Genomic DNA, 17,357 nt, shown 5'->3' with positions numbered 1-17,357 from the left:
TCCGTGAGTGCTACTGGCATTATCTTACCTCCTGCCAACTCTGTCTTCAGTAACCCTGAGCCCTGCCTGTCTATACCTGTACACATTCTGTCTATACCTGTTCAGTTACCTTGCGGACTATAATAAAGATAATTTAACTACTCACTGGTGTTCTGTGCTGCAACTGGGTCCTACTACCTCCACCCGTTAGAGTACGATCTGGCCCGCCATGGACCCAGCACATAACCTCAGCTTTCTGGATAGATTGAACGGCATCCGTGAGAGACACGCCACCCTAAATGACATTCGTGCTCAAACTAAACAGTCTTTTGATGCCCAAGCACAGGCACTAACTGCAATGGCATTGCAGGTCCAACAGTTAACGGCTGTAATCAGTGCACGAACCCAGGCTACTGGGCTGCACCATATACGTCCTGCTCCTGTCCCTGCTGGCGTGCAGCAATCCCGGCAGCTACCCCCTGTTTCGGCTGGCGTGCAGCAACCCCTTCCTACCGTTTCTGCTGGCGTGCAGCAACCCCTTCCTCCAGTTCCTGCTGGCATGCAGCTACTCCCTGTTCCGGCTGGCGTGCGGCAACCCCTTGCTCCTGCCACTGCTGACGAGCAGTCTGCCCCGGACTCTGCCTTGGCCCCTGCTGACGAGCAGTCTGCCTAGGCCTCTGCCGGCGAGTAGCCTGCCTCGGACTCTGCCTCGGCCTCGCCTGGTTCTAAGCCATCCCCAGTGCCTGAGCTCCCCATGGTCCAGCTCCCTCATCCTCTTGGGCCCAGTGTGCGGACAAGGGGTCTTGGATGCCGATCTCCAGAGGGTTCCCGGTTCTACCTCCGTCGCCGGCTACCGGAGGGGTCTGGCCACAGGTTCCACTTCCGCCGACAGCCTCCAGAGAGGTTCCGTTTCCGACTCAGTCTCTGTCGCCGGCCACCAGAGGGGTCCGGCCTCAGTTTCTGCTTCAGCCGACAGCCTCTGGAGAGGTCCGGCTGCAGTTTCTGCTTTAATCGACGGCCTCCATAAGGGTTCGGTCTCAGGTTCTGCCTCCGTCGCCGGCCACGTAAGAAAACTACTTGATTACTTAAGGATAATTGCTTCAGGATAATGACAAAATGTGATGACAAGTGGTATTTTATGAAAAGATTACACTAAACCAACGTCTCACACACATGTCTTGGAGTCAGTGTGGATTGATACAGTTGATAAAATGGAAGGATATCTGTTGCATAAGATGCACTAGTTATAGTTAATCAAAAAACATTTCTTAAAACACTTGGATTCTTTTACATTGCAGATTCTCTGGTGGTTATAGTAAGGCTGCATTTAAACCTGTTATTAATATGCAATCTGTAGCTGGATAATGCCATCTATTCAGTGAACCTTTGCATGTACATGGATTGGTGTTATTAATTTTGAAATCACTTTTCATGAGGGGAAGGTATAGCTAGGTGGCATTTTACCTTGTAGGGTGAATGATGGTGTGGTCATGCTGTGTGGATTTCATTTACACCTGGCTGCCATCTTACAATTAAACATAAGGTGACTGGTGGTCCTGTAATTAGTCTTATCACATTGTGACTGTTGTTCTGTGGTTTGATAAAATGCATCCAACACTCAGATTAAGAAACTGCAAATAGGTCAGAACAAAGCTACATATTTAGCTCTTAGTGGTTCTGAAAGAACACATATTGACACATAATTGTTTGTCTTGGCATAAAAGACAGTTCTCTGTCATATAGAGACTATCTCTCCAGTCTACATATTCCATATGTACACCAGATGTACATATGTTGTGGATTACCCTTACAGACACATCACCTGTGCTGGCCATGCACTGATTGGCAACCCATGGCTATAAGCACCACACATGCATTGCCACTCCGATTCCTTGATTTCCACTGCAGGCAGTTGTCTGTTTTTTCTCTTGAGAGCATTGACTGATGTGTGTCTGACTGCAGTACTATCCACTTACCTGTTGTGTTGGAGAACATAAAGATGCCAATGGGGGGTGGTCACAATCCATATGTGCATTGCTTGGGGCTGGACCATGCATGCCTGGTCAGCTAGGATCCAGCCTCCAGCATGAATTATTTTATCCTGCCAGCTAGAGTGAGGGCTCTTTCACTCAAACATCCAGCTACTCACTAAGCAGCTGCAAAATACCAAGCAGCCAAGAGTGATGGTTTGGAATAACCTAGTGATAGAGTCTCAATCACCTCATACTTCTGAGATGGCTGTCCGGGCAGGGGTAGCCATGCCACAAAGTCCAGAGTTCTTGGGCATGTGTGGATGGCAGAGCAGGGACTCCTTCCCTGGAGAGTGGTGGCTGCATCTGGAAGTTGTGAGTGAAATGTGTCACCGCTTCAGTACAGCCTTAGCCATAACCCTCCTTTGCCATGCAGCCACCACTCTCCACTAAGTGTGTAGTCATTGTTGTGCCTCGTCAGGGCCGTAATGGTGTAAGTTCAGAAACACATGCCCACAGGACTACAGACTAACTCTTTTTCTGTTACAGACCTAACTGCCTTGGGCAACCAGTCTCCAAGGCTAGGCTATCTCATTGAGTTATCAAGGCAATTCAACAGGCATGTAAGGAGGCAGGCAGGGGTGTGTGCACATTCCACATGGGGCCTCGCTACATCATGGGCCTTGTAGACAGGCCTTTATTACGTTCGACTGCATTAATGTGGCAGACAGCAACTGATTCACTGAGCGTGTGCTAGCCTAGGTGGGACATGGCCGAACATACCACATCTCCGGGGTCATAGCTGTTATGAGCGCAGACCTTGGCATGAAATGAAGATTTTTTTTCTTTCTGAGCTAGCCTTACAGCCTGGCAGGCTCGATGGTCTTCCGACCATTCACAGCTGTCCTTAGCATCTGGTGGGGCCAGCTTAGGGTTGCCAACCGTCCCTTGAAAAATGGAATCGTCCCGTATTTAGAAATAAAATTACGTGTCCCGTATTGAACTGAAAGGTCCCGCACTTTGTCATATATTTCCGTGAGAATCAAAATAGTCTGTAAAATGTCAATGGAATAAATTAATGACAGGGCGTTTTATATGAAAATGTACGGTAATCTTATTGCCAGCCCTCTCCTGCTCTGTGACCAATGAGTTGACAGCACACTCACACACATGCAGAATCCGGCTCTTCTCATTGGTCGAGGTAGTGTTGCTTGCAAGAAATGTCTTGCTCAGAGTTTTACTCTGTAGCACTGAAAAACAAACAACTCCTTACTGCAGCAAAAGCTCAAAAGAAATACAAATGGAAAAATAGACTGTCTCCACATGATGTAGCATTGAGTTTTTGACTTCATGAGTTCAATCTTCTTTTTTTTCTTATTCACTACAACTGTACAGTCATGGCCTTTGAGGCACTAAGTGTTTATGTTTACAACTTTTCCACAGACTTTCTGTTTGCACTTTTCTTATTGCCCTAAATGTATACTATTACAGGAATGTTCTGCTTTCTATTGTTTTCTGTTATTTTATACTGTTTTCAATTTAGCAGGACAGTTCTGTTAAAGAAAGATTAATTTTATTCTGTTAAATTAAGCAGGACAGATTTCTGTTAAAAGGATTTGTTATTTTGCAAAAAAAAATGTTTTTGAATAATAATTAGTTTTCCATGTAGCCTATTTGTATCACTCAAAAACATGCATCGAATTAAATTCAGGTTTGAGTCAAATAATTTAAAAATCATTTCATACACACAAAAAAAGGCAAAAAAATTCATCAAGCCGGGAGGGGTGAACGCAATCGGGTTGGCCGGCCCTGCCAACTAGGTGTCCCTTATTTATTTTTCAGGGAGTTGGCGACCCTAGGCCAGCTAGGTCTTGGTAGCATTGTGTGCCTAGGTCATGGGTGTGTACATTGTGTATATTTGTGCATAGTTCCTTGGTTTGAGAACATGGGTGATTTTGATGGTAGTGACATCTCTTTCTTACTTAAAGAGTGGAGAGATAGCCTCAACATTATAGAGAACAGATGTTTACATGGTAACCTAGGTTCTTTGAGTGGAGAGACTATCGTTCCAGCTAATAGCTGCTCCACAACACATTCCAATCAAAGTTAACCGAAGTGGCCACACATGCATATATAGCCAGGTGGCCAATCAGTGAGCTCAGATAACCTAGGTTACCATGTAACCATCAGGTTTGTAGTCACATTACTTATACAGTTATATTAGAAATATCTCTCTTTGTTCAGATTATGATGATTACCATACTTGGTAAGCTATTGGAGGTAAAGTTATATTGCCAAAACCATTCAAGTGCACCGAAAAACCATTGCTGAGGTTGTAATGTTTACTTATTCAAATTTACCCTCTTTTAATTATTATTTGTTTTTCAATCTGTCAATGTGTATATAGGGATTTGAAGGGAGCTTTTATGTTTTCTGTTAGTGTGGTGTGTGATTGGATCCCAGGAAGAATAGCCTCATTATGTCAAAGCTAATGGGGATCCTCATACTGTAAATGAAAATAACCCCCCCCCCTCCCCTCCACATGAGATATACAGACACAGATCACATGTTAATGTAAGGTTTAACTGGAATACAACACTTAAACTCATGTTAAGGCGTCATTTACATTTACATCTAATTCAAACTTTGTCAAGAATGTAATAGAGTACACAGACACTGTAATAGAGTATAATAGAGACAGAAGCACATTCATTTTACACAGTCAACAAAACTCCCCAAAAATATATAATGGAGACAAACTGTGCTGTCTCATTCATTGAGACTAGGCATGCATACACACACACACACACACACACACACACACACACACACACACACACACACAGTCACAGACAGACAAACAAACAAGTAGACTTGAGCTGGCCGACCTCTTCACAAACCAAACTTTATCATAAGTCGCCTTTAATGTGAGAACCAATGACAAGCTCAAGGAGAAGCCGTGGCCCCAGCGAAAAACAATTTATGGTCCTGAAGAACAAAAGAGAGATGGGGGAATAAAAGACAACATAGAGGAAAAGGAAAAAAAGTTGTTCAAGTGTTGGCAGGGACCTGATATAATTTGAAATAGGTACTGAGTGTTGTATTTCTGTCAGGCAGGACTCAGGACAACCTTGAGCAGAGTGGCTAGGGCTAGTTGGAGCTCTGAAGAGTGGGACTGGCAGGTTGAGAATAAGAATACGCTTTCTGGTTTAGTCAGGCGAATACTGAATATGGAGGCCCTTGTGGCTGACATTGACAGAAGTGTGTATAGGCCTAGAAAGTTTGTAAACTATGTAAAAAGGGAAAACCAAAAACCTCTCCCAATGTAAATCCCACAATAGTGTTATAATACTTGATATAGATTACAGGTGTAGCTTGCACAGATTCACAAATCCTCCTACATACATTTTAGTATTAGTATTAGTATCAAGGAGGACATTCACCTGCTACAGACAGATTGAAACACACATTTACAGATTTTAGGCACAAGAGTTACCCCAAAAGTTAAAAAAGATGAAGAATTTCACAACAGCTGAAATTGAAATAATTGAGTGGAAGTCAGAAAAGGCACACTTTCCCGTGACGTGTACTTTGGAGTGGCAATGTAAAAAAAAACTAAAAAAACAAGAAGCCTAGATTGCAACAACGGAGGCAGTTAATAGTGTGTTTTCAGACAATGGCACAAGTTAAAAAAAAGATTTGACATCAAAGTCAAATAAAAAAATGAATCGCAGACCAGAACAAAAATGAGGAAACAGGAGAAGGACGAGAAGCACCAGATCTGACAGCTTAGGATGAGAGACTGGCAGCAAATATTGGACAGACATCATTAAGTGGAATTTGTTTAAGGAATGAGGGAGAAAGTAATCCACCAAGAACCGCCACCCAGAGGTCACTTATTTCATAATTGTTCAGATATTTGTAATTTCGTGTCTTTTGTAATCAATTAGTGCAATTCAATCAGAACAAAAGTTTATTTAGTGAAAATAGCATTTCTGGTTTTGTTAATTAATTAGGCTAACAATATCATTTGCAGGAGCGGAGGATGACATGCGGTCGACCTCTCACTCCCAGCTGCCAACACCAGTCACACAGTTCCCAGTCCTCTTTCCTGGAGGTTGTACAAAATCAAGGAAATTGTGACAGGGATAGAAAACATTAATGAAACACTGAAACAGTTGTTGGATGTCCTTGCAAAGAAATAAGTGCATGATTTAATGTGTGTGTGTGTGTGTGTGTGTGTGTGTGTGTGTGTGTGATTTGCTTCAGAAAAATTAAGATAAACCCATGAAGTATTCAGTATACATTTTGTAATAAGGTATTTTAACTTACCATCATTAAAGACACTGCATTAAGGCTCAGAGCACTGCAGTCCTGTCATCATGTGTGCTTACGTATGGTCTGATGAAGTTCTACATTTTTTCGCAGAGTACGAACAAATTCAGGTAGGACATATTGATGAATCCCAGATTTGTGTGTTTGTGAATGAGGCCCAATGTTCTTTTTTTTAGTTATTATATTACTTAATATTGTGTAAAATAAATAAAAGACAGTGTGAAAGACAGTCTGGCTTGTGAATTCATCCTGAGCTGCAACACACACATAAGATGTTATCCTTGGTCCCTGGTGTCAACACCTGCCATCACATGACCAACTCCCACTCACTTCAGAATGAAGCACGTGTAAATGTAATTTCTAGGAGTAATTTCTAGGGTTGCACTAGTGTACCATGAAGCAAATATGAGCTGTAAACTTCCACTGACCCTATTTTCACTCTCTTTGTGTATTGTGTGGTTATTGGTTAGTTATCAGTTATTTGATTGAGCACAATTTTATTCAGTAGATGCACGATTTAGGCTTAAAATATACTGACACAGTAAAGCTCATAAAAGTAAGAATTCATTTTTCCAGCTGTTGCAGCATATTTTTTATTTTTCACTAATTAATTTTTCATTAATAAACAACAATTTCCATACAGTGTTTTTGAGTACATTCAGATTCTGTGCTAATTGTAGGCACATTTAGAGTTTTGTGAACAAACTTACACTACAGAGCCCCTGTAAGAATTTACTGAACATTATCAATAGGTTAGTAACACACATTTGGTCATTACTATAAAGCTAATTTGCGTATTCATATCTACACATTAGGCTGACTAATAATGTGTTATTATAGATGCTGATGTGTCTTCTACACACACTTCTGCATGCCTAACAATCAGCTCAGCCAGCTATGTTACAGGTTACAAGAGTGTGTAAAAAAGAACGACCCCAACTAAAGTCACTCCAGATTGCTGTTTTCTTCCTCCCTGTTTTCTTCCTTCTCTTGACCTTCCCTCTTTCCTTTCCCTCGCAATCTCTGCTGTGGCTGATTGGAGTTTTGTTCCATTGTCAGGCCTGTCACAACGGAGTGACAAAAGCATAGATATACAGAGAAATATAGAAGCACACACTCTGGACGTACACACACACACACACACACACACACACACACACACGCGCACACACACATACATAGCAAAATACGACAGAAATGCTGAGAAATATTGGGATACGCAGAGTATACACACAGAATGAGAAATAATACACAGATATACATATAGGTACACACAAATACAACCATACAGTACATAATGTTACAGTATTCAAATACTTACTGTACATCCAAACACTATGAGCATACTGTATGTATGAGATTCTATCACAAGTATTCCAGCAGTACTAATGATGCTGCTTCCTCTATAGGGATGATCAAATTTTCATTAGTGCCTAGGAGCATCATTAATCATGCTTCCCATGAGTTACAAGACACCACTGGACCAAAATAAATATTTCTACCTTCATTTTCATCAGCCTATGATCCTGATCAATCCACATTCAGCCTCACATTATTAATTTTCTATTTCAGCTCTCCATGTTTATGAATGAAAGGGCTTAATATGACTGTATATCACAGTGCCTGTCAGTCAAATGCCAAAATATGTGCTGAGGCAGAGGTTTAATTCTTTCCTGGGCCAGGTCCTGAGGGAGGGATCAGGGGTGTGGAGAATTACACATGTCAGCACCCTATCGTCTACCAGCAAGAGTGAACCTGATTATATTTTATGTGACCCTGTATGTCAGTAGTGACCTGCGACCATTGGACCTAGACCTTCTATTGGCACTTAGCAAGAGAGAAATGCTTGGCATCCAACATATGACCATGAACAAAGTTAAAGTAAAAGTAATAATAATAATAATAATATGAATGGTGCGTTGTTGTAGTTGAACAATCAACCTGGAGATTATGATAAGTGGAATTATACATATTCATATGAATCTGAAAAGCACAGTTTAGAATACAAATTTTTTTATAATTTTTTTTAATTAACACAGCTGCAAATGTAAATCAGCTGCAAAAAAGTGAAAAACAAATGCATTTTATTTCCATTTTTGTATATTCAGGGTCACATTAGTTAAAGTAAAAGTAAACTAAATGAGTATATGGTGTTTTTACAGATCTCAAATGTAATAAAGGGTCAAGCTAATATGACATAATTACAGTGTTTTTAGTGCCAAAGTTCCTCTTTTTGTTACTATTCTTCCACCACAGCTCAACAGGAAACACTAAGAGGGAATTTGATGCTAAAAAGGTTATAAATGTGTCAGATATCACTTGATATGACTAACTGGAAAATTAATGAATGAATAAATGTTAGCTGGCACCCAGATGTTTGATGGAGATGTAGAATCAGAGTTTTCAGGTTAAATCAACCTGTAATGACTCTCATATAAAATATCCACTCTATTCTTTCACACAAATATGAAGATTTTCCATTTGAGTACAGTCAGTCTGTAATGCAAACTTCATCAGCTCTTTATAAAGCCCACATGGGGATGCTTGAAATATAGATGGTCCATTTTGAGACCAGTATATTTGTATTTTTGAGTGATATTTTTTAAATCGTAGGTGAAACTTTGTTTTAAGTAGACAGAACTTCAGTCTTGTGTATTCACATCTTTGGTCTGACTCCCAACATATTGTATATGAACTAATAAGGTATCGTCATGAGTTGTTTGGTTCAGTTGCTGTTCAAGCACAGCTCTGTCACAGGTTGCATATGTTCATCCTGTATGTTTTAATATTCAATTATGGATTTAAATTCATATGCAGCTATTTTATATTGGTAATATGTGTTTTGATGTAAAGTGGGGAATCACATTTTATATCACAGAGATTCATATTACCTTGCAGAAAATGGTATTCTGTTGAAATAATGCTTAGTTTAGAGAATATTTGGTCTGAAAGAAAAGAATGCCAACACCGATATTCTTTGAACACCCTGATGTCCAAACCCATACTATTCACTGCTTTATATCACATGTCACATCTATCTCCTACATTGTAATGGTGTCAGTGAATGGACATTGCTGATGTAAAACAGCTATGTACAAATGTCATAACATAATTCACTCAGAAATATGGAAGGTAGCAAATGAATGCAGAATCTTTTCCACAAATGTGAATGAAATTCTTAAGCCTTGAGCCTTTAAACTGATTCTCCAGAGGATTGCAACACACACACACACACACACACACACACACACACACACACACACACCTGTACACACACATTCACACACGGACCCCAGACCTCGACCCCTCCTTCCCTGCTCTTCAGATCAGCATGGATGTAAAGCCAAACGCTGGGAGGGAAAGCTGAAACGATGCTTTGGAGCACCACACTTGACAGGCCACTGCCTGAGGCTATGAATGAGTCGGCAGCCTCATCCCCCCCCTCCCTCCTTCCCTCAATTTCCCATCTATGTATCTCTTTATCTTCCATTCCATCTCTCTGCCGAAGCCTGCCCTCCTTCAACCCCAAGAGAAGGAGATAGACCTTCTGGAAGGATCCCTTGGTGGAGGATGAAGAGATGGTGAGATGGTGGGATGATGTGGGAGGACAGGAGGACATCAAAATAAAGAAGACCAAGGAAGTGTAGAGATGACATGAATGGAGTTGTGGAAAATTGGGAAGGCTATAGATCATGCATAGAAAGCAATGACAAAGAGCACACGAGTAGAGACCAGGAAGAGAGAGAAGAGGAAAAGGACGGCTATGGGGGGGGGGGGGCGGGGTATATGAGAAACCTCACTGTCTGTTTTAATATTCCCAGCAGAGAGAGAAACAGACAGAAAATCGATCACTTCATTTTTTCTCTGATATGAAAGAGTTAGACAGAAGGCTGAGCTTCAAGTCTCACTTTCTCTTTCTCCTCCTACCACCTTGAAAATCATCTTGTTTCTCATCTGTAAGTCTTACAGACAGAAGAGGCGCATCTGGGGGAACAACCAAAGAAGAGAATGAGAATGCAGGGTGAAAGGAGCACCCTACTGTATATCCTTTTCTTTTCAAGCATGACAAGTATTATCTCATTCAGCTGTTTCCTCTTGCAATCACCCACTCACTTGTTAAATAAAGTACATCTGTGGCAATTTGAGTTTCACTACCAGATTACTAATTGTTCCAGTTTAGTCTATTAATGACTAAATCCCCAGGGTCTGGTAGGTGTCCCCTGCTGTGGTGTGTTGAAACTGTCCTCCCAAGAAAAATGTCACAATAGGTGGTAATGTCAGTCAAAAATGACATATAGTTACATTTGAGTGACAGATCCATCTAGCAGCATTGTAATTATGAGCCAGAGTAGTGCTACAGGTCAAATAATGTAAATCAATATATTTCCTTGAATCTCACTCAGTAGTCCCTTCAAGATTGTCTCAAAGATACTTCAGTGATCATAACATATCAGGTATGGAATGAATGTGAAAATGCTCTGGTTCAAATAAGACCAAACGTCTATGGATATCAGTTTTTATGCCATGACAAAGGCCAAAGTGTGGCCTGCAGCAGATTAGATAGGCCTTGTTTTTAGCCAAGCCAATTGCCAGAAATGCCTTTTGCTATGTTGTAGTACAGAAAATAACAGAATGGTAAAGACTGCTAAAAAGATGGAAGTTTAAGCTTTATCATACGCTCATAAGGAATGGCATTATACATTAGTTTTGTTTTTTATTGTGAATCACTGCAACCATGAGAGGTCATGAGCATACAGTCATGTGCTGATGGATCCAGGGTGTAAGTATCTAGATTATGTATCTGCAGACAACATCTGTCCATAGCTGTCCTCAGTTTGCACTGAGTTTGCTAAAAGATGTCTTGGCATGTTGTGTAGATAAACAGGATGGACTCACCATACAAATATTTATTTAGTATCATATAGTATTGTCATCCAGAATTGAACTGAGAGACTGGTCAATTCTGTCTCTGCAATGTAGTTAAAGTGCTGGCCATCCTGCTGTGTATGAGCCAGTGCTGGAACTGTCCACCTGTCCTTTAACTGATAAAACAAGGAGACGCTGGTGGCTTTGGGTCGTCTGGATGGAGTCTGATTGCCTGCCCGTCTCTCCAGTCCAATCCACTATCAGGTTTGGTGGTGCCACTCAGGAACAACTTGCGCATACCTATACTCACACATACACACGCATGCACACACTGTGACACAGAGACACCCCCCTCACACATGGAAAGAGAGAGGTGTCACACACTGATGCACACGTACCCCACTGAAATATTACCAAAAGCAGATTTGCAGTCATACTCACTCAGGATGGACTGTAAAATATTTACATGTGCTTGAAAATTCCAACATGCATCATAGGCATGTGCATGCTGCAACCACTGTGTACACACACACTCACACAGTTAATGAAAAGCAGGATTCCTGCGAGTGTCTGGCCAGAGTTTGATCTTTCCCTCAGATCAATGTCAGTAGATTGCAGGGGAGCCGTGAGGCTCACATCTCCACTCAATACTAAGACTAGACCAAGTGGCTGTGAGGGAGAGAGAGAGAGAGAGAGACAGAGACAGAGACAGAGACAGAGACAGAGAGAAACAGTGATTTTAGAAGGTCTTAACTCAGGTTTGTAAACTACTACCTCAGGTCTATTAGAATAATATTTGAACAACTGTGACTACAAAATGACAAAATGATGGTTTTGTCACAGCATTCATGCAATCTCAAAATGTTGCTATTTGTAACACAGGAGTGAGAATGGCAGCAAACAGATGTGGTACTTGTCAGTATAAATGTATAAATAGCTAAGTATTTTTCTATGTTCTAAAGAAAATTTCATTTCATATGAAAGGTTGTCATGACTGCAGTGAGTGCTAGTGCTGAAATCTTCCCCACAGTCTGCCAACTTTTGCAGTGTTGACCTGGAATCCAGCTAATGGAGACTGATGATTTGCCTTTGACCAGTGGTGAAAACTAAGTAGCTTACATTTTCATCCTAACTCCTGTACTTAAGAATAATTGTGAGGTACTTTTACTTTTGTTACTGCTACATTTATTTGACAGATTTAGATAATATAACAGGCTTTTAAAATACAACACAGTGGTTCCCAACCTTTTTGATTTTTTACATTTTACAAAAAGCATTGTGTAGTTGCGGTCACATTTTAAATATGTATAAGTTAACAGTTGCAGAAAATAATGACTTTTCCCTGCAAACTTCTCACATGGTTTCATTTCAATAAATGCTCTAATCCAATACTTCTGCAAAAATCAACAATTAGAGAAAAAAACTGAAAACAGATTTGTGTATCACAAGTATATTTGTTCTTCTTTCCTCTTATTAATCATCTTGTGACCCTTCAGATTGAAGGGTCATTTTTTGGAGGGATTCAACACACTAAACTAAACCAGCTAACTGTATATAAAGTAGTTGAAAGTAACGCCACCTCCAGCAGCTATACAACAGTAACATTCTGCCAACACACTGATGCTTCACTATTAATAATCTAGGAGATTTTATCCCTTGAAGCTTTCAGATGTCTTAGAAATGCATGTACTTACATGGTGTAAAGGGCTAAAGCTACTTTCAAGTTGAACAGTCTGTCTGACTGTGGTAACAACTCAGCAAATTTCTGGAAAGTGCTCAAATCTCCTAAAGGCATCACTTCATCACCCCTCCCTCAGCAGATTATACTGGACTTTAAAGTTGTGAATGGTAAAAAGGAGATATGTAATGCTTTTAATGATCATTTTATCAAAGCTGCTATCAAGTTCTTTGTTTCATCAGCTAAGTGGCGTGGATGAGATACTAGAGGCCCAAGATAATGTCACTATGTCAGAAGAGGAGATGGTCTCTCCTCCAAGAAAAGTTTCTTTCTCATTTGTCAAGTCTTGGTTGCTGAATCTGGGAGACAACTGAGTGAAGAAGATGTTTCAGCTGGAACACACAAATCCATGCAGACTTTTCCACAAACTCATCATGTTTTATCTGGGAGTCAGAGATCATAGACTTTGACAGGGTCATTGAAACCAACCTGCAACCTGAACCAGCTGAAGTGAAAAATCACAGGAATGCTGCTGGGTCCCAAGGACTTTTCTGAGCTTGAATCTTTTGCTCTCTCACTTCTGACCAGTGTTGCCACAGTTACCTTGAAAAACTAATCTGATTAATGACTACTGATTACTCCTTTGAAAAGTAACTTAGTTACTTTACTGATTAATTGATTTTAAAAGTAACTAAGTTAGATTACAAGTTACTTTATTAGTTACTCCATCTCCAGGTAAGAAGAAAAAGATGTTCTGTAAGGGAGCTTGGAATTGATAGTAGTGGGGATCTTGTTTATTATGGCACGAAACGAGGGTGAGTCAATTGTGTTTAAGGGCAGCATTTCCTCTACAACATACTGCCTGACCAACTTATTTAACTCTCCCCCACTTAACGGTTTTGCACCAAAGTCCAGCTTTTGTTGTTTGGGTGGTGGGTGGTGGGTGGGGGACCTCCTGCATTAGTCACAGCCAGGGCAGGAATTTCATGAGGGCCACGAGGGCCATGGCCTCGCAATTTGGCCTTGTGCCCTTGAAAAAAAAAATATGCCCTGAGGCCACGGTGGCCTTGATGCCCCGCCCGCACTGCCCCAGTTGGTTTTGCGGTTTTCTCGTCTGCATCTTTCCTGTCAACACAGCTTTGACACCTGCTTCTTTTGAGAAAAAAAGCGTCTTTTGATGACATTCATCATCAGTGATGGTGGGTTTGATTTGAGCCTGGCAAATCAAAAATGTGATGTCTCGTCAGAGAGAGTGCAGCTGCAGCATAAAGTAGTCTTCCTCCGGCACACCTCCGGTTGCTGTTACAAGCAGGTAGCTCTGCAGGCTGTATGATGGCTGAAGGAGGCGAGCCCCCTGAACTTTTCCCCCCGTCTAAAGCGCCCAGTCGGCTGTATTTATACTACGGCTACTGTAAAAGGAAGAAGGTCCCGGACAGTAGCAGCGCGAGGACTCCTCCATAATTTTCCTTGAATGAGAAATCGGTCTGGGCTCTTATGGGTTAATCCGTAGTTTATATGCTAGTATATGTTTACAGTACCGTTTACAGTCAAACATTTCGTATTGATCAAACTTGAGCCTACAGTGCAGGCTCAATTCTGATCAATCAGAAATCTGTGTAGAAGTTTTTTGAGGACAGCCTGAAGATGCTCTTGCACATTTGATGTCAATTGAGCAATTGTGGGTGGAGGTTGGTTTAATAAGTTTTACAGTTTTTGAAGTGAGTGATGGACTTCATAATTTCCTGTGTATTTCAGTGGTTTTATTTTATGGCCTTGGTGCCCTGGCTTTTGGCCTTTGTGCCCTCAAAAAATTGATAACACAAAAGGCCAAGTGGCCTTTCCCCTAAAATGACGAAATTCCAGGCCTGGAAGCTCTCTCCTGGTAGGACTTTCTCCGTGAGTTTGACTGTCCAAATGTTTCTTCAAATTTGACGTTGTGTTTTTGAAGCTAGACAATACTTTGTCTCCAGCACAGAGTGTACAGCGAACCTTCATACTGTTATCTTTAACGGACAGAAACTCAAAATAATGACGTATTTCCAAGTTGAAAAGGCGCTTCTCTCTCCCCCCTCCATTGTTATTTATGTTTGTGTCACACACGTGAGTTGTCCTCATGCTGAAAATGTGACATCACTCTCCGAGCCGCAAGAAGACATCAAATAATATCTGTTTACTAAGGAAAATGACAAAAAATAGTGACGCACAGTGACTTGGATTTAAGAAACTTTAATGTGACTACTGGTTTGGAAATAGTAACACGTTAGATTAGACGTTACTGAAAAAAGACGTCATATTAGAGTATCACTAGAGCATCACTGCTTCTGACATCGCCATTTAGCAACAGACACATATTCTCAGAGAGCTATCTGATCAAGACTGAACTGCGCAAATGAATGAAAGGCAAGCCTTCATGTAGAGGCATAGAATCTGCTGACACCAGTTTGAGCCAACCACAGACATGCTAGCCTTGTTCAATACAGACATGTATGACAAAGACCAAGAGGGCAAGGGAGCTCAAGACATTGAAATGTTTTTCTTTATTTTACTTTTTCTAACTGTGAGGTGGTCAACCTTCTACAAGTCAAGCTGAAATAAATGTAATAGTTTAATAGTTAACATATTTATACATATATTTATTGTGAAAATATTATTAAAATGTTCTGAATTAACGGGATATGGTGAGAGAGAGAGAAAGAGAGGGATTGTATTTGATATGTTTGCATATTGTATATTTAGTTGTAATCATCGGTCAGTGTTAGTGATCTTTTGTACTGCTTCGGCTATATACATTTCTGATCTGCCATGCAAATAAAGCTTATTGAAGCTATGAATTTCAGATAGAGAGATAGAGAGACAGAGTCAGCATGGTAACAACTAAAAATGATAATAACGCCAGAAGTATGACGAATGATAATAATACCTGCAGCATGCATGGATGTCAAGCAGGACAGCTTCGACATCTCTGCCTCACTGGCTTCTGCAGCTACCTGTGGGATGAAAAATGTTGATAGTAAACACATATTTACACATGTATTTACTATAAGTATGTGATTGAAATATAGTCCATCCATCCATCCATCTTCGGGACCAGGGGCAGCAGCCTAAGCAGGGAAGCCCAGACACTTCGTCCAGCTCTTCCAGGGGGACCCCGAGGCGTTCCCAGGCCAGCCGAGAGACATAGTCTTTCCAGCGTGTCCTGGGTCTTCCCCAGGGTCTCCTACCGGTGGGACGTGCCCTGAACATCTCACCAGGGAGGCGTCCGGGAGGCATCCTGATTAGATGCCCGAACCACCTCATCTGGCTCCTCTCGACGTGGAGGAGCAGCGGGTCTACTCCGAGCTCCCTCCGGATAACTGAGCTTCTCACCCCTTGAAATATAGTGTTTTAGTTGAAATAGGGTATTGCATTATCTATATTAAATGCATATGAAGTCAAAACTGTACATTTATGTTGTCCAAGCAGGAAGGAAGAGGAAGGAGGCAAGAGAAAGTGAATAAACACAGTAAAAGGTTAGTTTGTGTGTCAGTGAATTTGTGTACACCACAGAGCTATATTTTATTTATGATAATATACTGTATCAAATTATACAAGGCCATTTTAGGACCTAGGTGAAAGAACTGTTTAGGGAAAACTGTTTTTAATGCTGATCCACTAAACATTCATGGTGTTACTTTGTAGATAAAACTAAAACACATGGCAACAATAGCAATGCTGTTAGACTTTAAAAGCAGTGTACAGTATATAGTTTGGCAGATGCACATTTTGAGTGTTGGGCTAGTTTTTGAGCTGGTTTTATTGGCTGTTAGGCTGGTTTGGGGCTGGTTTTGATTGACTGTTGTGCTAGTTTTATCACACAGACTTGGCAGCCCTGGTCCTGTTCAGCAACTTAACAAAGGCTTGATTTAAACCATCTAAGAGCAGAGTTAGGCTTTAGAAGAACCCTTGCAGGTGACTCTTTCAAACAAGGTTCCTGCAATGACTGGAATAATATTTCAGGCACCACTAGTGATTCTCACTTTTCACACATGGAACTACATTCAGGGACTTTTTGTGTTGCATCTTTTTCACGTCACACCATGACAGTCCAACAGATGGCAGTAATGAGACACTTATGGATGCTGGCTGCCATAAAACTCAGCGAGTCGCTGTTGTTGTCTGGGGCCAATGTTTTTGTAATGTATTTCAATATTCAACAAATTTGTGAAACAAATCAGAAAATATTGGCAGGGCAAGTCGTAGATGCAAATATACCATCAGTCTTCTGGATGGTTTGCTTGTTCCACATGAAAGCATATTTCATAGACGTCCCTGCAATGTTACTGCTTTCATTCACAACACAGCCGAACCGGCATTTTCCTTGAAATGTTACTTGGTCTTGAGGTGGGAAAATGGTGGTAGGTTTTCCCTGAGAATCAACCCTGCTCCCACTGACACATAACCCTCTGCTGGAAATGTTCCTAAACATTTCAGGAATAGACTGCATGTGTGAAAGGGGCTAGTAAGCAGTGTGGCTGAGAAGAGGAGACCAC

The sequence above is a fragment of the Scomber japonicus genome, chromosome 20 (genome assembly GCF_027409825.1).
Source record: "Scomber japonicus isolate fScoJap1 chromosome 20, fScoJap1.pri, whole genome shotgun sequence".
NCBI classification, from domain to species: domain Eukaryota; kingdom Metazoa; phylum Chordata; class Actinopteri; order Scombriformes; family Scombridae; genus Scomber; species Scomber japonicus.
Note: the sequence above shows the minus strand (reverse complement) of the source record.